The following is a 26,400-nucleotide window of genomic DNA, read 5'->3' on the forward strand; positions in this document are numbered from 1 at the left end:
TATCCCACTCAAAGTGTAACTTATTCATTTGAGTGTTTTGGTCATTTGCTTCTATAAATAGACGTCTCGTTATTTACTAATATATATTATAATAATACTATTTTAAATCTAAAACGTTTTACGACCAAGTTAATATTATATTTTATCACTTTGTAAAATAATGATATTATCATTTAAAAATATAAACTTATATATTATAGAAATATTTATTTGTTAATATAATATTTAGTTTTTCAAAATCTAATAAAGTTTAATATATTTAAAATCGTGTGAATGTTAGATATTATTATATCACCTTACGTTTTACGCTCTAGTACATAATTTGATATGATTCATTTATGCGCCAACGTTCAATTTAACTTCTCAAACGTTCTAATTACATATCTATAATTCAATCGAATCAATAAACAAGTGTTAATATCGATTACTTAACTTATCGATATTCATTTTCTAAGTTATATATATTCCCATTTTTACTTTTACATTATATAATATGAAAGCTAAATAGTTTATTTTATCAAAAGTCACCAAGCAATTATTGTAAGGCATGTATTGGAAATTAATAGGAATTTCCACCAATTTGTCTAGCTCTCGCTACTTGACACTTTGTCCTTACTCGAAGATCACTTTACCATTTATCCTGAATACCGTTAAAAAGGAAAGGTTTTCTAATTCAAAGTGACCTCTTAACAGAGACTCGTAATCATAATTCAATGTATCGAATGAATCAATCATTTAATATATCTTTTAATTCCATTGATAACTATTTGAATATATTAAGAAACAAATACGTTTATGTAAAGTATTATACGTCTAATACTTTGTTAATGTTTTCACGTTATAATATATACACATATACATATATAATCATATTCGTTCATATAATGGTTCGTGAATCATTGGAATTTGGTTAAGGTTAAATGAATGTATGAACACAGTTTCAAATTCTTGAGATTCAACTTACAAACTTTGCTTATCGTGTCGGGAATATATAAAGATTAAAGTTTAAATTTGGTCAGAAATTTCCGGGTTGTCACAGTAATTATCTTGCTAATACATTTATAGATTACATTACAACAAGAAATATGCCTAAAATCAGTCACCTTACTTGGAGTTTGAGTCTTCGGGATTAAAGCAATAATAGCGATATTTATCTCCTTTAAAAGTTGGCCATTAATGAAGAATTCTTTAATAGCTCGAACCACATCATGTGACGACCCAGGAATTTCTGACCAAATTTAAACTTAATCTTTATATGATCTCGACATGATAAGCAAAGTCTATTAAATCGAATCTTAAAATGTTCGAACTTTTTTTTTATGAATGCATTTGACTTTTGACTATTCCCTACAATTCACGAATCTTTAATTGTAAATAGAGATGTATATATAAATAACTATACGTATAAATAATTATATAGTAAATATATTAGTGAACTATTTTATGATTATGAAAGAAACTTAAATTTGTTATTTAAAACTGGTTATGTAAATATAGAAAAGTAGATTGAATATATATATATATATATATATATATATATATATATATATATATATATATATATATATATATATATAATATGTTAATATTAACCACGTATTAAATGTTATACTCTCAGGTTAATTATTTTGACATATATAAAATATATTTATCTACTTAATAATTAAAACTTAATTATTTATAGTAGTTGAAAGATATATGTGATATCTGTACCTGATTGGTACTGCGTGTATATTGTTAAAATGTATAAAATATATAAGATGTTATATAAATAATTAGTTAAAAATAAATGTAGCTACAAGATAAGGTATAGATATTATATTAATATTGTTATTAATATTATTAGTAATATCATTATTAAATATTACTTATATGATTATTATTATTATCTTTATTTCATATTATTATTATTATTATTATTATTATTATTATTATTATTATTATTATTATTATTATTATTATTATTATTATTATTACACTTGTCATTATTCTTATTCTTATTAGTATTATTTTGACATTATTATTAATATTATTGTATTATTATTAGTTTCAATATTATTAATAGAATTAATATGAAATACTCATGATTATGTAATGAATATTATTTTATTCCTTTATATAATTAATATTCAATATATATATATATATATATATATATATATATATATATATATATATATATATATATATATATATATATATATAACGATATATAATGAGGCAAACGCAGATATATACTTAAATACATATGCATATCCGAAATACAAGTATACATATAATACATATACAAAACATATATATTATATATATATACACCAAAATACTGTATTATACAAAAATATAGATAAAGATATATTTAGTTTAACATCACAATCCAAGGATCTTCTTTGTCTCTAATCTTGTATAAAGAGTCGGACTAAATAAGATATATCCAAAAATCTAGCTAGCAATCGACATCAGACTCTATTATTCTCTTGACATTTCATGTCCTTCCTCTATAATTTGATTTTCTTGTCAACCACTACCTTCACAACAAGACAAGAGTCGAATAATTCTTTCACAACAATTATCATTCAAATGCACCCTATAAGTCATGTACTACTAATCGAGAAATCAAACAAGAACTGAAGAAACTGCTTCTGTAGCTATACAGTTGGGTACATTTTATTTCGAGCTCAAGTACAACCCAAGCACCATCACTGTACTACTAAATTACTGATATTACACCTGCAAACCATCAAACCAACACATACATACGACTACATACATAAATTCCAAATGGAAAACATTACTTACTTACTTATTCAATCAAACAATTATCAAAAGATCTGCAGCTCATTCCTGTCATCACTGCTACAGCTCTTGTTGTTACTACAGCTACTCGAAACTTTCTGTTTCTGCTTAGTTCAATCCAAACCCACCAACAATGATCCATCTCCAAGCCATTTTGTTACCTGCTACTGCCACTATTATGTATGCTCCGGTAAACCTGCAACATAACCGATTACATATCAACCACTGTGGTACGTTTTCAATTTCTAATTTGAATAAAACATCAAACCACCTCTAAACACTGTCATCTATATATATCATCTTTAACCATAACAAACAAGAACTAAATCATAGTAATCACCTTCAATTTGTAACTAACTAATATTATTCGTATTTGAACCGGATCGAATGAGGATGAATTGGGACCATTGTGGTGTTACACTAAATCGAAAACCATCAAGGACCCAATCTATTACAGTTTAGATTTGATGTAATAAATATATAAAAATACTGAAATTATAGAAAAATTAAAGAAATTTAGGAAATATAATAAATCAATTACTTACATCACCAATTAATAAGTCGATTACTTGATTGATGGATGAAGGATCGTGATTATTGATGAGGAAGAAGACGATGAAGAAGCTAAACAGGGTGAATGACAATCAATCGACCTGCTATTCAGTGATGATGCCATTCGAGTAATCTGTGATGATGATGAACGACGATGAATCGAAGATCCCGTGAACATCGTGAGTTTATTTTTTTTCTTTTCTTTTCTTCTTTTTTTTTTTTTCCTGAGTTCTGATATTGTGGTTCTCGATCTGTTTGAGCACCGACAGCCAAAGCAATCCCACTTTTATTAGGTACGGTGATTATTAATTATTATTATTATTATTATTATTATTATTATTATTATTATTATTATTATTATTATTATTATTATTATTATTATTATTATTATTATTAGTATTATTATTATTATTATTATTATTATTATTAATCACATTAAGAATTATTATTATTGTAAATATTAATATAAATATTATAGTTACAATTACAATTAGGATTCTTGTTATTTAATATTGTTATTACTAACACTATTATTCTTACTAGTAATATCATTATGTAGTATTATTATAAATACTAACATTAATAATAAAAAGATTGTTGTTATTATTATTATGAACATTAAGTATTATGTATAATTTTATCAAAAGTATTATTTTCGTTACTATTATTATCAAACTTTTCATTTCATTTAAAAACTACAGTTAATATCATTAATATTAATAAAGTTATTATTATTATTAGTAAACCATTATTTTTATTAAAAACTATCTTTTCAAATAAAATAAATATTTATTACACAAATATACTTTTTACAAATACTATAATTATAATAAAACTTCATATAACTATATATATATATATATCAAATTTATTAAGATTGTTTATATAAATACTTACAAATGACAGACTATCGATTTTAATTGTAACACTAAATAATTACGTATATAAATATGGACATATTAATATAACTATAGAAATAATAAATCAATCACAAATCAACAATACATAATATATAAATTAAAATATAATAAAAATATTTATTCGATTACTATTATATATATATATTAATGAATATACAAATGATATAGGTTCGTGAATCCGAGGCCAACCTTGCATTGTTCGAAATAGATATATGTATTTTTACTACAAAATACATTAGGTGAGTTTCATTTGCTCCCTTTTTAAATGCTTTTGCAATATATATTTTTGGAACTGAGAATACATGTGTTGTTTTTATAACTGTTTTACGAAATAGACACAAGTAATCAAAACTACATTATATGGCTGGATTATTAAACCGAATATGCCCCTTTTTAGTCTGGTAATCTAAGAATTAGGGAACAGACACCCTAATTGACGCGAATCCTAAAGATATATCTATCGGGCCCAACAAGCCCCATCCAAAGTACCGGATGCTTTAATACTTCAAAATTTATATCATGTCCGAAGGAGGATCCTGGAATGATGGGGATATTCTTATATGCATATTGTGAATGTCGGTTACCAGGTGTTCAATCCATATGAATGATATTTTTGTCTCTATGCATGGGACGTATGTTTATGAGAAATGGAAATATGAAATCTTGTGGTCTATTAAAATTATGAAATGATTATTTATGTTAAACTAATGAACTCACCAATCTTTTGGTTGACACTTGAAAGTATGTTTATTCTCAGGTATGAAAGAAATCTTCCGCTGTGCATTTGCTCATTTTAGAGATATTACTTAGAATCATTCATGACATATTTCAAAAGACGTTGCATTCGAGTCATCGCGTTCATCAAGATTATTATTAAATCAATTATAGTTAGATATATTATGAAATGGTATGCCTGCCGTCAACTTTTGATGTAATGAAAGATTGTCTTTTCAAAAACGAATGCAATGTTTGTAAAACGTATCATATAGAGGTCAAGTACCTCGCGATGTAATCAACTGTTGTGAATAGTTTATAATCGATATGGACTTCGTCCGGATGGATTAGGATGGGTCGCTTCAGTTGGTATCAGAGCGGTGGTCTTAGCGAACCAGGTCTGCATTAGTGTGTCTAACTGATAAGTCGTTAGGATGCTTTAGTAAGTCTGGACTTCGACCGTGTCTGCATGTCAAAAGTTTTGCTTATCATTTCGTGTCGAAAATTATCTACTTATTATCCTTAGGAAATTACCTGCTTATAATTCCTAGGGAATCATTTGATTATCATTCTTAGTCTAGACACATCTTACTGCATTGATTGCATGAACAGTGTATAGACAAAATTCATATCTTAACGTATCTGTTATTGTTAACTTTGCCTGACAGCTTCCGTAGATTCCTCTGTAACTTATGGGATTTTAGTATTATATATGCATATGTAAATTATGTATTGCAGATGAAATGTCCCGTTCTTATTGATTAAAAATGTTCCATATTAATTGATTTCGTTGCGAGGTTTTGACCTCTATATGAGACGTTTTTCAAAGACTGCATTCATTTTAAAACAAACCATAACCTTTATTTCATCAATAAAGGTTTAAAAAGCTTTACGTAGATTATCAAATAATGATAATCTAAAATATCCTGTTTACACACGACCATTACATAATGGTTTACAATACAAATATGTTACAACAAAATAAGTTTCTTGAATGCAGTTTTTACACAATATCATACAAGCATGGACTCCAAATCTCGTCCTTATTTAAGTATGCGATAGCGGAAGCTCTTAATAATCACCTGAGAATAAACATGCTTAAAACGTCAACAAAAATGTTGGTGAGTTATAGGTTTAACCTATATATATCAAATCATAATAATAGACCACAAGATTTCATATTTCAATACACATCCCATACATAGAGATAAAAATCATTCATATGGTGAACACCTGGTAACTGACATTAACAAGATGCATATATAAGAATATCCCCATCATTCCGGGACACCCTTCGGATATGATATAAATTTCGAAGTACTAAAGCATCCGGTACTTTGGATGGGGTTTGTTAGGCCCAATAGATCTATCTTTAGGATTCGCGTCAATTAGAGTGTCTGTTCCCTAATTCTTAGATTACCAGACTTAATAAAAAGGGGCATATTCGATTTCAATAATTCAACCATAGAATGTAGTTTCACGTACTTGTGTCTATTTTGTAAATCATTTATAAAACCTGCATGTATTCTCATCCCAAAAATATTAGATTTTAAAAGTGGGACTATAACTCACTTTCACAGATTTTTACTTCGCCGGGAAGTAAGACTTGGCCACTGGTTGATTCACGAACCTTAATTTCCTTGGATAAACCTACTGGAAAAGAGAAAAATGGATCTAGCTTCAACGGATCCTTGGATGGCTCGAAGTTCTTGAAGCTTGTATTAGAATGATAACCTACTGTAAGAAACAAAGATTTCTTGAGGTTGGATGATCACCTTACAAGATTGGGAAGTGAGCTAGCAAACTTGAAAGTATTCTTGATTTTATGTAACTAGAACTTGTAGAATATATGAAGAACACTTAGAACTTGAAGATAGAACTTGAGAGAGATCAATTAGATGAAGAAAATTGAAGAATGAAAGTGTTTGTAGGTGTTTTTGGTCGTTGGTGTATGGATTAGATATAAAGGATATGTAATTTTGTTTTCATGTAAATAAGTCATGAATGATTACTCATATTTTTGTAATTTTATGAGATATTTCATGCTAGTTACCAAATGATGGTTCCCACATGTGTTAGGTGACTCACATAGGCTGCTAAGAGCTGATCATTGGAGTGTATATACCAATAGTACATACATCTAAAAGCTGTGTATTGTACGAGTACGAATACGGGTGCATACGAGTAGAATTGTTGATGAAACTGAACGAGGATGTAATTGTAAGCATTTTTGTTAAGTAGAAGTATTTTGATAAGTGTATTGAAGTCTTTCAAAAGTGTATAAATACATATTAAAACACTACATGTATATACATTTTAACTGAGTCGTTAAGTCATCGTTAGTCGTTACATGTAAGTGTTGTTTTGAAACCTTTAGGTTAACGATCTTGTTAAATGTTGTTAACCCAATGTTTATAATATCAAATGAGATTTTAAATTATTATATTATCATGATATTATCATGTATGAATATCTCTTAATATGATATATATACATTAAATGTCTTTACAACGATAATCGTTACATATATGTCTCGTTTAAAAATCATTAAGTTAGTAGTCTTGTTTTTACATATGTAGTTCCTTGTTAATATACTTTATGATATGTTTTCTTATCATAGTATCATGTTAACTATATATATCCATATATATGTCATCATATAGTTTTTACAAGTTTTAACGTTCGTGAATCACCGATCAACTTGGGTGGTCAATTGTCTATATGAAACATATTTCAATTAATCAAGTCTTAACAAGTTTGATTGCTTAACATGTTAGAAACATTTAATCATGTAAATATCAATCTCAATTAATATATATAAATATGGAAAAGTTCGGGTCACTACAGTACCTACCCGTTAAATAAATTTCGTCCCGAAATTTTAAGCTGTTGAAGGTGTTGACGAATCTTCTGGAAATAGATGCGGGTATTTCTTCTTCATCTGATCTTCACGCTCCCAGGTGAACTCGGGTCCTCTACGAGCATTCTATCGAACCTTAACAATTGGTATCTTGTTTTGCTTAAGTCTTTTAACCTCACGATCCATTATTTCGACGGGTTCTTCGATGAATTGGAGTTTTTCGTTGATTTGGATTTCATCTAACGGAATAGTGAGATCTTCTTTAGCAAAACATTTCTTCAAATTCGAGACGTGGAAAGTGTTATGTACAGCCGCGATTTGTTGAGGTAACTCAAGTCGGTAAGCTACTGGTCCGACACGATCAATAATCTTGAATGGTCCAATATACCTTGGATTTAATTTCCCTCTTTTACCAAATCGAACAACGCCTTTCCAAGGTGCAACTTTAAGCATGACCATCTCTCCAATTTCAAATTCTATATCTTTTCTTTTAATGTCAGCGTAGCTCTTTTGTCGACTTTGGGCGGTTTTCAATCGTTGTTGAATTTGGATGATCTTCTCGGTAGTTTCTTGTATAATCTCCGGACCCGTAATCTGTCTATCCCCCACTTCACTCCAACAAATCGGAGACCTGCACTTTCTACCATAAAGTGCTTCAAACGGCGCCATCTCAATGCTTGAATGGTAGCTGTTGTTGTAGGAAAATTCTGCTAACGGTAGATGTCGATCTCAACTGTTTCCGAAATCAATAACACATGCTCGTAGCATGTATTCAAGAGTTTGTATCGTCCTTTTGCTCTGCCCATCAGTTTGTGGATGATAGGCAGTACTCATGTCTAGACGAGTTCTTAATGCTTGCTGTAATGTCTGCCAGAATCTTGAAATAAATCTGCCATCCCTATCAGAGATAATAGAGATTAGTATTCCATGTCTGGAGACGACTTCCTTCAAATACAGTCGTGCTAACTTCTCCATCTTGTCATCTTCTCTTATTGGCAGGAAGTGTGCTGATTTGGTGAGACGATCAACTATTACCCAAATAGTATCAAAACCACTTGCAGTCCTTGGCAATTCAGTGATGAAATCCATGGTAATGTTTTCCCATTTCCATTCTGGGATTTCGGGTTGTTGAAGTAGACCTGATGGTTTCTGATGCTCAGCTTTGACCTTAGAACACGTCAAACATTCTCCTACGTATTTAGCAACATCGGCTTTCATACCCGGCCACCAAAAATGTTTCTTGAGATCCTTGTACATCTTCCCCGTTCCAGGATGTATTGAGTATCTGGTTTTATGAGCTTCTCTAAGTACCATTTCTCTCATATCTCCAAATTTTGGTACCCAAATCCTTTCAGCCCTATACCGGGTTCCGTCTTCCCGAATATTAAGATGCTTCTCCGATCCTTTGGGTATTTCATCCTTTAAATTTCCCTTTTTTAAAACTCCTTGTTGCGCCTCCTTTATTTGAGTAGTAAGGTTATTATGAATCATTATATTCATAGATTTTACTCGAATGGGTTCTCTGTCCTTCCTGCTCAAGGCATCGGCTACCACATTTGCCTTCCCCGGGTGGTAACGAATCTCAAAGTCGTAATCATTCAATAATTCAATCCACCTACGCTGCCTCATATTCAGTTGTTTCTGATTAAATATGTGTTGAAGACTTTTGTGGTCGGTATATATAATACTTTTGACCCCATATAAGTAGTGCCTCCAAGTCTTTAATGCAAAAACAACCGCGCCTAATTCCAAATCATGCGTCGTATAATTTTGTTCGTGAATCTTCAATTGTCTAGACGCATAAGCAATCACCTTCGTTCGTTGCATTAATACACAACTGAGACCTTGCTTTGATACGTCACAATAAATCACAAAATCATCATTCCCTTCAGGCAATGACAATATAGGTGCCGTAGTTAGCTTTTTCTTCAATAACTGAAACGCTTTCTCTTGTTCATCATTCCATTCAAATTTCTTCCCTTTATGCGTTAATGCAGTCAAGGGTTTTATTATTCTGGAAAAGTCTTGGATGAACCTTCTGTAGTAACCAGCTAGTCCTAAAAACTGGCGTATGTGTTTCGGAGTTTTCGGGGTTTCCCACTTTTCAACAGTTTCTATCTTTGCCGGATCCACCTTAATACCTTCTTTGTTCACTATGTGACCGAGGAATTGAACTTCTTCCAACCAAAATGCACACTTTGAAAACTTAGCGTACAATTCTTCCTTCCTCAATACTTCTAACACCTTTCTCAAATGTTCACCGTGTTCTTGGTCATTCTTTGAGTAAATAAGTATGTCATCAATGAAAACAATGACAAACTTGTCAAGGTATGGTCCACACACTCGGTTCATAAGGTCCATGAACACAGCTGGTGCATTAGTTAAACCAAACGGCATGACCATAAACTCATAATGACCGTAACGTGTTCTGAAAGCAGTCTTTGGAATATCATATTCTTTCACCCACATTTGATGATACCCGGAACGTAAGTCAATCTTTGAATAAACAGACGAGCCTTGTAGTTGATCAAATAAGTCGTCGATTCTCTGTAGTGAGTAGCGGTTCTTGATGGTAAGTTTGTTCAACTCTCGGTAGTCGATACACAACCTGAATGTACCATCTTTCTTCTTGACAAACAAAACAGGAGCTCCCCACGGTGATGTGCTTGGTCGAATGAAATCACGCTCTAAAAGTTCTTGTAATTGGCTTTGCAGTTCTTTCATCTCGCTGGGTGCGAGTCTGTAAGGAGCACGAGCTATTGGTGCAGCTCCTGGTACAAGATCTATTTGAAATTCAACGGATCGATGTGGGGGTAATCCCGGTAATTCTTTCGGAAATACATCGGGAAATTCTTTTGCAATGGGAACATCATTGATGCTCTTTTCTTCAGTTTGTACTTTCTCGACGTGTGCTAGAACAGCATAGCAACCTTTTCTTATTAGTTTTTGTGCCTTCAAATTACTAATAAGATGTAGCTTCGTGTTGCCCTTTTCTCCGTACACCATTAAGGGTTTTCCTTTTTCTCGTATAATGCGAATTGCATTTTTGTAACAAACGATCTCCGCTTTCACTTCTTTCAACCAGTCCATACCGATTATCACATCAAAACTCCCTAACTCTACTGGTATCAAATCAATCTTAAATGTTTCGCTAACCAGTTTAATTTCTCGATTCCGACATATATTATCTGCTGAAATTAATTTACCATTTGCTAATTCGAGTAAAAATTTACTATCCAAAGGCGTCAATGGACAACTTAATTTAGCACAAAAATCTCTACTCATATAGCTTCTATCCGCACCCGAATCAAATAAAACGTAAGCAGATTTATTGTCAATAAGAAACGTACCCGTAACAAGCTCCGGGTCTTCCTGTGCCTCTGCCACATTAATATTGAAAACTCTTCCGCGGCCTTGTCCATTCGTGTTCTCCTGGTTCGGGCAATTTCTAATGATGTGGCCCGGTTTTCCACATTTATAACAAACTACATTGGCATAACTTGCTCCGACACTACTTGCTCCACCATTACTCATTCCGACACCATTTGTTCCTTTCGTTCTATTAACCCCTGGTCCGTAGACCTCACACTTCGCTGCGCTATGACCATTTCTTTTACACTTGTTGCAAAATTTGGTGCAGAACCCCGAGTGATACTTTTCACACCTTTGGCATAGCTGCTTCTGATTGTTGTTGTTGTTGCGGTTATTATTGTTGTTGGGATGATTGTTGTAGTTGCTGCTGCTGTTGTTGTTGTTGTTGTTGTTGGGCCGTTTGTTGTAGTTGCGATTGATGTTGCGATTGCTGGGATAATTGTTGCGATTATTGTTGTAATTGCTGTTGTTGTTGTATTGGTGATTCTTATCACCGTTTTCCTCCCACTTTCTTTTGACTTGCTTCACATTGGCCTCTTCAGCAGTCTGTTCTTTAATTCTTTCTTCAATCTGGTTCACTAGTTTATGAGCCATTCTACATGCCTGTTGTATGGAGGCGGGCTCGTGTGAACTTATATCTTCTTGGATTCTTTCCGGTAATCCTTTCACAAACGCGTCGATCTTCTCTTCCTCATCTTCGAACGCTCCCGGACACAATAGGCACAATTCTGTGAATCGTCTTTCGTACGTGGTAATATCAAATCCTTGGGTTCGTAACCCTCTAAGTTCTGTCTTGAGCTTATTGACCTCGATTCTGGGACGGTATTTCTCGTTCATCAAGTGCTTGAATGCTGACCACGGTAGTGCGTACGCATCGTCTTGTCCCACTTGCTCTAGATAGGTATTCCACCATGTTAACGCAGAACCTGTGAAGGTATGCGTAGCGTACTTCACTTTGTCCTCTTCAGTACACTTACTTATGGCAAACACCGATTCGACCTTCTCGGTCCACCGTTTCAATCCGATCGGTCCTTCGGTTCCATCAAATTCCAAAGGTTTGCAGGCAGTGAATTCTTTGTAGGTGCATCCTACACGATTTCCTGTACTGCTAGATCCAAGGTTATTGTTGGTATGTAGCGCAGCCTGTACTGCGGCTATGTTTGAAGCTAGAAAAGTACGGAATTCCTCTTCATTCATATTCACGGTGATGGAATTCAACATTTCAACAAGTTCTTAATGTTAACTTATTCATGAAACCAATTCATTAAGAGTTACAACAAGCGGAAGCAAAATATTAAGAAAGCATGTTAATATGTTAAACCACTTTAGATGAATTCCATATAGTTATCAAGTCATGAAATAATGCTTACATATAACAAAGAAGGAAGAAGATTATACCTCCTCTATGATGAGTTATGAGCTGAATTTGGACAGCAAAATGATGATGAAAATGATGGAAGAAAGCTACCAACTTGAACCCTCAAGTGTGCAATACCCTAATCCTTTGATGCACCAACACCACCCTTTAAGTTAGTTAAGATTTAGACACTTAACTAGCTAATTAAGCAAGCTTAAAACCCTTTTATTTGCACCCAAAATTCTGATCAGCAGCAACTAGAAAGAAGATGATGAATGGAGCCTCAAAACTATGAAACCTCAAGTGTTTATACCCCAAACTTATAACCAACACTTATTGCTTTGGTTAGGATTTAATAACACTTGAATTTCTCACTTGCAAAACCACTTGAACCCCTTTTTATTCAGCTCAAAATTCGGCCAGCATCATACAGCAGAAAGTTTGAAAGAGTTTTCTAACTTGTAAGTGCAAAATGAGAGTCAAAACTTGGTTTTTAAGTGTTAAGCATGCACTTGGGAATATTTGTATCAAAAGTAACAAGAATAAACTAGCATGGGACTTGTCTTGGAGTCCCAAAATCTGCCCATCCATGCCATTATTTTATAACAAGAATGTTTTATAAAAAACTTGATGTTTTATATATAAAACTTGTTATAAAATATATGCATTGTTTAGTTACTTATATACTTTATAAACTTTTTATAAAATATAACACAATATAATTATTTAAACCTATAAACAATTATATATAATTATCCAAATAATTTATCTCAAGTGATAATATTTTAGAAAACCGATTTTCTAAAATTCAAGTGTCGCGTATTTACTTAACGATCCAATCGCTAAGATTAAATACATTTAAAGTGTTGGTAAGCTTGTTATTGGGTATGACCCGACTTGGATAATAATATATTAGCCACATTAATTAAATATGTCTCTCGGGCATACGAAAATCCTTCAATCTCCCACTTGCACGAGAAACATAAGAAATTAATGCAAGTGATGGATACCACCTAACGACCGTCCATCACCCCCAATATGTTATGACTTTGTGCCATTCAATAACATCATCCCTTTCGAGCTTCCCATCTCGAATATGAATAAATGAATCTTTCATTATTTCCTTTCGTCCTAGATGTCATGCTAAATCTAAGAGATACAGAGTGATCACTCTCTTCTAGATTTAACTTTATCAGGCCTTAGACATCTGACTCTCAACGAATAAGAGGGACAAATTCCATCTTGATCACATACGTCCTAGATATATATACTTTGCATTACACCTGAGCTCTTCCTTATGAACTACCATATTTCAGAATAGCGAAGGAAAGAATCAAGGCATAATACTTGGTAAATATCTGAACCCAATATGTATCTCAGGTCAGAGGATACAATGATATTCACCTTTACTCAAGATTACATGTGATCAACCACAAAGGCTCCATTTAGTAAATCTTGAGGGCGGGTCTTCCAATATTTGTATCCCACAAATATCTATGAACCTTGGTTGCAACCTTGCCCCACATTCATCCCGTGAATGTATACCAGTCCAAGTTCATAATAGTCTAAACCTCACACTTGCTCCCACAAATGTGATCGACTACGGAATTTAGAATAATAGCTTATTCATGGATAAAATATGCAAAATAGGAACCTGACTCAAGATTAATAAATTAACACCATAATTATATTAATGAGTTTGAACAATTTCGTTCCGTTACAATACTTAAAACAGATCATGACCAATCACTAGAATATCGAAGCCCTAAAGCACAAACATGTCCTGCATGTTTTGATCCATGTAAGAGCTTCGTGAGTGGATCCGCTATGTTAAGATCTGTGTGAACTTTACGAATACATATCTTTCCCTTTTCAACTTCATCCCTTATGTAGTTGAATCTCCGCTCAATGTGACGGGTCTTTTGGTGAGCACGAGGTTCTTTGATTTGAGCAATCGCACCCTCGTTATCGCAAAAGATCTCAAGAGGGTCCTGAATGGAAGGGACTACTCCTAAGTCGTCGATGAATTTCTTCATCCATGCAGCTTCCTGAGCTGCCAATGATGCGGCGATGTACTCCGACTCTGTAGTGGATAAAGCAACAACATCCTGTTTTGAACTCTTCCAAGAGACCGCACCTCCATTTAACGTGAAGACATAACCGGATTATGATCGAGAATCATCTCGATCAGTTTGGAAACTTGCATCTACGTAACCTTTTACGGCGAGTTCCTCCTCACCAGACCCGTATATAAGAAACATATCCTTAGTCCTTCTAAGGTATTTCAATATACTTTTGACAGCAATCCAATGACTGTTTCCTGGGTTATTCTGGTATCTACTTGTCAGGCTAAGAGCGCATGACACATCCGGTCTAGTGCATATCATTGCATACATGATTGACCCAATAGCAGACGCATATGGGACTTTCTTCATTCTCTCCTGTTCATCTTTCGTGGTGGGGCACTGAGATGAACTGAGAAGTGTTCCCTTTTGAATAGGTACCAAACCTTTCTTAGAGTTCTCCATCTTGAACCTTTTCAAGATCTTTTCAATGTATGCACTTTGATTCAAACCTATCAGCTTCTTGGATCTATCCCTGTAGATCCCAATCCCCAAAACGTATTGTGCTTCTCCAAGATCCTTAATGGAGAAGCATTTACTTAACCAAGTTTTAACTCCTTGCATTGCCGGAACATCATTTCCAAATAGTAATATATCATCCACATATAATACAAGGAACATGATAGTGCTCCCACTAGCTTTCTTGTATACACAAGCTTCATCACCATTTTTAATGAAGCCAAATTTCTTGGCCTCCTCATTAAAACGATGATTCCACATTCTAGATGCTTGTTTCAATCCGTATATTGACTTCTTTAACTTGCATACCTTCTTAGGATATTTCGAATCAACAAAACCTTCAGGCTGAACCATGTAGACATCTTCCTCAAGATGTCCGTTTAGGAAAGCGGTCTTGACATCCATTTGCTATATTTCATAATCATAATGAGCAGCAATGGAAAGTAATATCCTAATAGACTTTAGCATTGCCACAGGCGAAAAAGTTTCATCATAGTCAACCCCTTGAGTTTGAGTGAAACCTTTTGCTACAAGTCTAGCTTTATATGTATCCAAGTTTCCATGTATGTCGGTTTTCATCTTGAAAAACCATTTACAATCAACTAGCCTTGAGCCAGTAGGTTATTCAACAAGTTCCCAAACTTGGTTGTCATACATGGATTGCATCTCAGCGTTCTTGGCTTCCTGCCATTTATCCTTATCAATCCTTGATAAAGCATCTTGGTAGTTTGTTGGTTCATCCAAATCAACCACATAGCAACCATCCATGAGAAACCCATATCTCTCAGGAGGATTACTAATTCTACCAGATCTGCGAACGTCTTGTGTATTTTGATCATCCATTTGATCACTCTCAACATTTTCATGTTGAGTGCTAGTGTCAACCAATTGTGTATCATCTACTTGATCTTGAACCTCTTCAAGATCTATCTTCCTTTCACTATTTCCTTCCATTAGGAACTTAGTTTCAAGGAATTCAGCCTTTCGAGCAACAAATACATTTTGCTCGGATGGATCATAGAAATAATATCCCATATCATCCTTGGGATATCCTATGAAGATACACTTCGTGGACCGAGCATTCAACTTATTAGGGACGTAACGCTTAGGATAAGCTTCACATCCCCATACCTTTAAGTATGATAGAGATGGAGGTTTTCCAAACCACATCTCATGAGGAGTTCGTTCCACTTTCTTGGTTGGGGCCATATTTAAAATACGAGCCGCGGAGCATAGGCAATAACCCCAAAATGACAGAGGTAACGAGCTTCTAGCCATCATTGATCGAACCATATCCATTAGGGTTCGGTTCCTCCTTTCGGATACACCATTAAGCTGTGGTGTCCCGGGTGGAGTAAGTTGCGAGATAATCCCACAACTTCTAAGATGATCTTGGAAGGCATCGCTTAGGTATTCACCTCCTCTATCGGTACGGAGTACCTTGATTGTCTTTTTGAGTTGATTTTGTACTTCGTTTTGATACTCTTTGAATGCTTCAAAAGTTTCATCCTTATGTCTTAACAAGTAGACATATCCGAAACGACTGAAGTCATCAATGAAAGTAACGAAGTATCTTTCACCATTCCTAGTTATGGGCTTAAAGGGTCCACATACATCCGAATGTATTAATCCCAATAAGTTCTTAGCCCTTTCGTAGGTCCCTTTGAAAGGTGCTTTAGTCATTTTGCCTTGTAAACAAGATTCACATACATCAAACGAGTCTAGTTCATTTGATTTCAAAAGGCCATTCTTTTGAAGTGTATGCATTCGATTCTTGTTTATGTGACTAAGGCGACAATGCCATAAGTTGGAATCACTCAAATCCCTTTTGAGTTTCTTGGTGCTAGTATGGTATATTGAGCTACTAGATGATGTGTCATCATGAATCAATTCATAAATTCCATTTGAAGCCGAGGCCTTAAAATAGAATACATTATCTAAATAAACGTGGATATCATCATTAACAAAATTAAGATAAAAACCACATTGTTTTAAACGGGAAACTGAAATAATGTTTCGACATAAATCCGGTGCATACAAAACATTGTTCAAAATAAGTTCCAAACCACTTGGAAGCTTTAATACAAAGTCTCCTTGAGCCTTCACTTGCACTTTGGCTCCATTACCCATAAAGAGACTTGATGTTCCCGTTTGCTTGCTACTTCTTTTGAACCCCTGCAAAGAATTTCAAATGTGAGTTCCACATCCAGTGTCTAATACCCATGTATTAGAAGAAGTAATACTAAGCTCTATATATACCATATATATATTACCTGAGGTTTGCCCCGCATCCCTCTTTTCCTTCAACTCCTTAAGGTAGACCGGGCAGTTGCGTTTCCAGTGACCCATTTCACCGCAACCGAAGCACGGGTCTTCCTTGGGGTTTGCTTGTCCGACAACCTTTTGCTTCTTGTTCTTGTTTTTGGTTGGGGTAACCATCCTCCCCTTTCCCTTGCCTTGATGGGCGGGTCCTTTCCTCTTAGCCGCCTTTGGGTTAGAGGTGTTGTTACCTTTGGACCCACCATCATTGATCATTAGCACGGGTGAAGCCCTCTTACCCATGCTAGTTTCCGCCGTCCTAAGCATGCCATGAAGTTCGCCAATGGTCTTATCCATCCCATTCATATTGTAATTAATTACAAATTGGTCAAACCTCTTTGACAAGGAGTTTAGGATAAGATCCGTGGCTAGCTCATTGGATATGTTGAGATTAAGACGGTTTGCGTGATCAATGAGGCTTTTCATCTTAAGGACATAAGATGAAACGGATTGGGAGTCATCCATACGACATGCATGAAGTGCTCGAACGGTCTCGAAGCGCTCGACACGTGCTTGTTGAAGGAACATATCCTTCAATTGCGTGATCATGTCGTATGCAGTATGATGCTCGAAATCCTTTTGGAGTTCAGGTATCATAGTCCCAAGCATTAGGCAAGCGACTTGCACCGAATCGGTGCAATACTTATCCCAATAAGTCATGCCTTCCGTATCATCCTCGTCGGGTTGATCGGGAATGGGGTCCTCCAACACATACTCCTTATCCTCGAGTTTGAGGACAATCCTAAGATTGCGGAACCAATCCATAAAGTTCGTATGGTTGAGTTTGTCTTTCTCGAGGAGAGACCTTAATGATAGGTTGTGTAAGTTAATTGGTGCATTTTGCGTGTTGTTGATGTTATTAGCGGCCATCTACAATATTTAACAAAGTTCATTTAAGTATTGATTTTAAATTTAATAAACAATACCCTTTTATATTTTAATTGACATATTAAATATTAGAATCCAACGGTAAATCAAATTTCGGTTAGGTGACCTTTATCCCGTTATTTGATTTAGCTAGGTAGTCATAATGACAATTGCAATCCTTTTGCAACTTCTAAATTATGGGATCATCCAATCCTTTTGCATGGCATATTTATCCCATCAACGCCTATTTGTTCCTCATGCTTCGGTGACCCTAAGTTCATGATTCCCAAATCAAGTCGTCCTACTTGTGTAAACGTGTAAACTTAACATACAAGTGGTTAGGTGACCTTTATCCCACAAGCATGCGAAATTCACCTCAACCATATTAGTTTGTTCATGACGGTTAGGTGACCTTTATCCCATCATGAGTTCCCTAATATGTCTAAGTGTCACACAAAAGGGTGGCGTTTAACTTGTTTACCTTGTTAATAGAAGGGATTTTAAGTTTCCATTAATTCTAGTTTAAGAGAACTTTTATGCCATACACCAACATGCATTTAGTGTATGGTTCATTTGAAATCGATTTTCAAGTCATGTAATTTTAGCCAATTACTTGATATAAACCATTTTATACATATGATCATTATCATGTTCTTAATAACCGTTTATTAATATCCTTTTTACCATTTCAATTTAACCGATTAAATTGTGGTTTGGTAAATATCATGTTGTTAATAATTTAACCAATTAAATTTTAGTTTTGCTTGTTGTTAACTTGTGTGATAACTTGTTGTAGTAACATGCACAATCCACAATCATACAAGAAATTAAAACAACCACGCATGCAAAACAAATGTTCACAATCAAGCCTTTTGGTAGACATTTTGTTTAGCCGAAAACAAAATGCCACCGGTCAATGGGTAAAACACAAAGTAAGAGGTTTTAACCTCCCACTTAACCTTGCATCCACATGCTTCTTGTGTTCTTCCTTGTGATCTTCATGCATCTTCATCTTGTTACAAAATATATCCTAATACATTTTGTCTAGAAAATGAAAACACATCCTAATCTATTTTACATGCCAAATATAAAATAAATTACATAACCAAAATTAATATTACATACCAAATGAATAATTAATTTTACAAACCAAATTGAATGAATATTACAACCATTCAACCAAACAAATATCCATTCAAACACACATGCATACATCATAAGGTCAAGGCATTGATTGTGAACTACAATATACAACAAATATGACCAATTTGCAAGTTCCAAACCCACTTTTGGAACCCTTAAAATTCGGCCAAAATCATGAACCCACCCAAACCCCAATATTTTTACATTCTACTTTCATGCATGTATATAGAATGCAAAGTTGGTGAGTTTTAAAGACCATATATAAGAAACATATTTCATACACTTCGGCTCTAGATACCATTGATGGAATTCAACATTTCAACAAGTTCTTAATGTTAACTTATTCATGAAACCAATTCATTAAGAGTTACAACAAGCGGAAGCAAAATATTAAGAAAGCATGTTAATATGTTAAACCACTTTAGATGAATTCCATATAGTTATCAAGTCATGAAATAATGCTTACATATAACAAAGAAGGAAGAAGATTATACCTCCTCTATGATGAGTTATGAGCTGAATTTGGATAGCAAAATGATGATGAAAATGATGGAAGAAAGCTACCAACTTGAACCCTCAAGTGTGCAATACCCTAATCCTTTGATGCACCAACACCACCCTTTAAGTTAGTTAAGATTTAGACACTTAACTAGCTAATTAAGCAAGCTTAAAACCCTTTTATTTGCACCCAAAATTCTGATCAGCAGCAACTAGAAAGAAGATGATGAATGGAGCCTCAAAACTATGAAACCTCAAGTGTTTATACCCCAAACTTATAACCAACACTTATTGCTTTGGTTAGGATTTAATAACACTTGAATTTCTCACTTGCAAAACCACTTGAACCCCTTTTTGTTCAGCTCAAAATTCGGCCAGCATCATACAGCAGAAAGTTTGAAAGAGTTTTCTAACTTGTAAGTGCAAAATGAGAGTCAAAACTTGGTTTTTAAGTGTTAAGCATGCACTTGGGAATATTTGTATCAAAAGTAACAAGAATAAACTAGCATGGGACTTGTCTTGGAGTCCCAAAATCTGCCCATCCATGCCATTATTTTATAACAAGAATGTTTTATAAAAAACTTGATGTTTTATATATAAAACTTGTTATAAAATATATGCATTGTTTAGTTACTTATATACTTTATAAACTTTTTATAAAATATAACACAATATAATTATTTAAACCTATAAACAATTATATATAATTATCCAAATAATTTATCTCAAGTGATAATATTTTAGAAAACCGATTTTCTAAAATTCAAGTGTCGCGTATTTACTTAACGATCCAATCGCTAAGATTAAATACATTTAAAGTGTTGGTAAGCTTGTTATTGGGTATGACCCGACTTGGATCATAATATATTAGCCACATTAATTAAATATGTCTCTCGGGCATACGAAAATCCTTCACACGGTGTGTCGAGTAGTCGGTGCCATTTCCTTCAAAATAGTCAAATGGAATAAGTTAATCATACAAAATATTAAGAGTAGTTAATAGTATTTCGTAGCATAATATGAACTCATTTATAAAAGCTTTTTCTTCATATTAGTGTTTTATAAGTTTAAATTCGGGTAGTACCTACCCGTTAAGTTCATACTTAGTAGCTAATATACAATTCAACTACTACAATTCTATATGAAAAACTGATTATAATAATATTTCGCGTTCAAACTTTTACACAATATTTTACAAACTTACAATACCGCTTATTTTACATATAGCATGAAATATAGCACACAATAAATTTGATACAAGATGGTTGTGAAGATAATTCTAGCTAGTACACAAGTCGTTCAGCAAAGGCAATAAAGACACGTAATTCATACGTCCAGAAACAAGTCATGCAATCTGGTTTTACTAGGATTACTTCCCATCCTTGGTCTTGTGGAACATAACCGTTATGGCCGTTGATAAGACAGCGTGTTGTAACGTCGTTAAAGGGACGAGGGTTACGTAATGTCCAACAGTCCCGTAACAATCTAAAAACCTCATTTCTTACCCCAATTACCGACTCCGTCACTTGTGGGAACGTTTTGTTTAATAGTTGTAGCCCGATGTTCTTGTTCTCACTTTGGTGAGAAGCGAACATTACTAATCCGTAAGCATAACATGCTTCTTTATGTTGCATGTTAGCCGCTTTTTCTAAATTACGAAGTCCAATATTCGGATATATTGAGTCAAAATAATTTCTTAACCCATTGCGTAAAATAGCATTTGGGTTCCCCGCAATATATGCGTCAAAGTAAACACATCGTAACTTATGGATTTCCCAATGTGATATCCCCCATCTTTCGAACGAAAGCCTTTTATAAACCAAGGCATTCTTGGAACGTTCTTCGAATGTCTTACAAACTGATCTCGCCTTAAATAGTTGTGCCGAAGAATTCTGACCGACTCTAGACAAGATTTCATCAATCATGTCTCCGGGTAGGTCTCTTAAAATATTGGGTTGTCTATCCATTTTGTGTTTTTATACTGTAAAATAGACAAGAGTTAGATTCATAAAAAAAAATACTTATTAATACAAGCAATTTTTACATATATCATAAAGCATAAGCACACTATATTACATGTATTACACCACACGAATATAACTATCTTATTCCGACTCGCTTGTTTCTTCTTCTTCGGTTTTGGTTCATTTTGCCAAGTTTCTAGGGATATATGATGTTCCCCTAATACGAGCCGTAATTTTCCACATTGGTTTAGAAAAACCTGGTGGTTTAGAGGTTCCCGGGTCATTGTTACAACTTAAGGACTTCGGGGGTTGACGATACATATAAATTTCATCGGGGTTGGAATTAGATTTCTCTATTTTTATGCCCTTTCCCTTATTATTTTCTTTTGCCTTTTTAAATTCAGTTGGGGTAATTTCTATAACATCATCGGAATTCTCGTCGGAATCCGATTCATCGGAGAATTGGTAATCCTCCCAATATTTTGCTTCCTTGGCGGAAACACCATTGACCATAATTAACCTTGGTCGGTTGGTTGAGGATTTTCTTTTACTTAATCGTTTTATTATTTCCCCCACCGGTTCTATTTCTTCATCTGGTTCCGATTCTTCTTCCGGTTCCGATTCTTCTTCCGGTTCCGACTCTTCTTCCGGTTCCTCTTCGGGAACTTGTGAATCAGTCCACGAATCATTCCAATTTACATTTGACTCTTCATTATTATTAGGTGAGTCAATGGGACTTGTTCTAGAGGTAGACATCTATCACATAATATCAAACGCGTTAAGAGATTAATATATCACATAATATTCACATGTTAAAAATATATAGTTTCCAACAAAATTTGTTAAGCAATCATTTTTCAAGTAAACACGGTCGAAGTCCAGACTCACTAATGCATCCTAACAAACTCGATAAGACACACTAATGCAAAATTCTGGTTCTCTAAGACCAACGCTCGGATACCAACTGAAATGTCCCGTTCTTATTGATTAAAAACGTTCCATATTAATTGATTTCGTTGCGAGGTTTTGACCTCTATATGAGACGTTTTTTAAAGACTGCATTCATTTTAAAACAAACCATAACCTTTATTTCATCAATAAAGGTTTAAAAAGCTTTACGTAGATGATCAAATAATGATAATCTAAAATATCCTGTTTACACACGACCATTACATAATGGTTTACAATACAAATATGTTACAACAAAATAAGTTTCTTGAATGCAGTTTTTACACAATATCATACAAGCATGGACTCCAAATCTCGTCCTTATTTAAGTATGCGATAGCGGAAGCTCTTAATAATCACCTGAGAATAAACATGCTTAAAACGTCAACAAAAATGTTGGTGAGTTATAGGTTTAACCTATATATATCAAATCATAATAATAGACCACAAGATTTCATATTTCAATACACATCACATACATAGAGATAAAAATCATTCATATCGTGAACACCTGGTAACCGACATTAACAAGATGCATATATAAGAATATCCCCATCATTCCGGGACACCCTTCGGATATGATATAAATTTCGAAGTACTAAAGCATCCGGCACTTTGGATGGGGTTTGTTAGGCCCAATAGATCTATCTTTAGGATTCGCGTCAATTAGGGTGTCTGTTCCCTAATTCTTAGATTACCAGACTTAATAAAAAGGGGCATATTCGATTTCGATAATTCAACCATAGAATGTAGTTTCACGTACTTGTGTCTATTTTGTAAATCATTTATAAAACCTGCATGTATTCTCATCCCAAAAATATTAGATTTTAAAAGTGGGACTATAACTCACTTTCACAGATTTTTACTTCGCCGGGAAGTAAGACTTGGCCACTGGTTGATTCACGAACCTTAATTTCCTTGGATAAACCTACTGGAAAAGAGAAAAATGGATCTAGCTTCAACGGATCCGTGGATGGCTCGAAGTTCTTGAAGCTTGTATTAGAATGATAACCTACTGTAAGAAACAAAGATTTCTTGAGGTTGGATGATCACCTTACAAGATTGGAAGTGAGCTAGCAAACTTGAAAGTATTCTTGATTTTATGTAACTAGAACTTGTAGAATATATGAAGAACACTTAGAACTTGAAGATAGAACTTGAGAGAGATCAATTAGATGAAGAAAATTGAAGAATGAAAGTGTTTGTAGGTGTTTTTGGTCGTTGGTGTATGGATTAGATATAAAGGATATGTAATTTTGTTTTCATGTAAATAAGTCATGAATGATTACTCATATTTTTGTAATTTTATGAGATATTTCATGCTAGTTACCAAATGATGGTTCCCACATGTGTTAGGTGACTCACATAGGCTGCTAAGAGCTGATCATTGGAGTGTATATACCAATAGTACATACATCTAAAAGCTGTGTATTGTACGAGTACGAATACGGGTGCATACGAGTAGAATTGTTGATGAAACTGAACGAGGATGTAATTGTAAGCATTTTTGTTAAGTAGAAGTATTTTGATAAGTGTATTGAAGTCTTTCAAAAGTGTATAAATACATATTAAAACACTACATGTATATACATTTTAACTGAGTCGTTAAGTCATCGTTAGTCGTTACATGTAAGTGTTGTTTTGAAACCTTTAGGTTAACGATCTTGTTAAATGTTGTTAACCCAATGTTTATAATATCAAATGAGATTTTAAATTATTATATTATCATGATATTATCATGTATGAATATCTCTTAATATGATATATATACATTAAATGTCTTTACAACGATAATCGTTACATATATGTCTCGTTTAAAAATCATTAAGTTAGTAGTCTTGTTTTTACATATGTAGTTCATTGTTAATATACTTTATGATATGTTTTCTTATCATAGTATCATGTTAACTATATATATATCCATATATATGTCATCATATAGTTTTTACAAGTTTTAACGTTCGTGAATCACCGATCAACTTGGGTGGTCAATTGTCTATATGAAACATATTTCAATTAATCAAGTCTTAACAAGTTTGATTGCTTAACATGTTGGAAACATTTAATCATGTAAATATCAATCTCAATTAATATATATAAATATGGAAAAGTTCGGGTCACTACAGCAGAGTACTAATCTACATCCTATAATCTATTTCTTGTCGAAAATCCTTCATTTGATCATACGAGATGAATCCCTCAACCAGTTCGAGTCCCGCAGATTCCGATAGTTATTCCGACAGCTATTCCGACATGAATATTCACCTAAGCTCCGAAGCGGTGTCACCAAAATGAATCAACCAATCATTCATCCCCAATTCATCTGATGGGTTCGTGATCTATTTAATCATTGGAGACAAGAAGAAGGTGATCCTTTCCACCCACTGAATTTCCCTCTTGGTGAAGAACCTGAACCACTTACTGGCGAACCTATCCGAAACACCATTTTCAGCCTCATTTCCAGGGTAGCTTGTCACGATTATATTCTATCTAAAATTCTGAACCTTATTCATCCGCTCGTTCCGACCGAAAATCATCCTGGAATAATAGAAGAAGTCAACGAACTTCGCGCTCGAGTAATCAATTTGAAAAAAAAAACGTGGTGCAAAACCTACCAGCTTTAACAACAGCACCGGAAACACCAGTACCACAACAACCCAAGTTTCAACATCACACGCCTCAACATCTCATTCTGTACCTCGAGTATGATCTTCGTTCTACATATCGTTCTACCTCATTTATCTTCGTTCGACATGGCGAATATGTAATCTCTAAAGTTTTAGAGATTATTTATTCTAGTTCCAACCGAAAACTAAATGAGTTTAATATTATGTTAACTCATTAAATCCATGATTACATCTGAAGAAAATGTATATGTATATATGTTTTCATAAAGATTTTAATTAAAAATTCTTTTGTACAAACTGTTAATGGTGAAAATATTTTTAACGGGTAGGTAATACCCGAGGAATATTTAGATATTACATTAATAAGTTACATTGTACGTTCTTCATATCTGATACAACATTCATTTACTATCCTACTTACATCCACAGATATACGAATCCGTTCACCGCAGAATAACCATTTTTCATTCAATTTCATATTTGGATTTTGACCTATCAGAATCCGACAAGTGGCATAATGAAGAAAACATTGGACAAAATAAAATTTGTTAGAAACAAACAAATTAACTATGAAAAATTTTGTTAAGAATCCACGCTAACAAAATCCTAGCTAACTGTTCCTAGCTAACTGTTAATTCCTTATTGTACATTTAATTATATTTGATCGCAATTTAATTCTCGCAATTTTATTTATTGTCATTTACATTCTGTTATTTACTTTACGCACTTTATTTATCGTCATTTAATTTCTGTTATTTATTTTACGCACTGTAAATATCGGGACACGTATACAAGGTTTTGACATATCATATCGACGCATATATATATATATATATATATATATATATATATATATATATATATATATATATATATATATATAT

This window comes from Rutidosis leptorrhynchoides, chromosome 8 (assembly GCF_046630445.1).
Source record: "Rutidosis leptorrhynchoides isolate AG116_Rl617_1_P2 chromosome 8, CSIRO_AGI_Rlap_v1, whole genome shotgun sequence".
In the NCBI taxonomy this organism is placed as follows: Eukaryota; Viridiplantae; Streptophyta; class Magnoliopsida; order Asterales; family Asteraceae; genus Rutidosis; species Rutidosis leptorrhynchoides.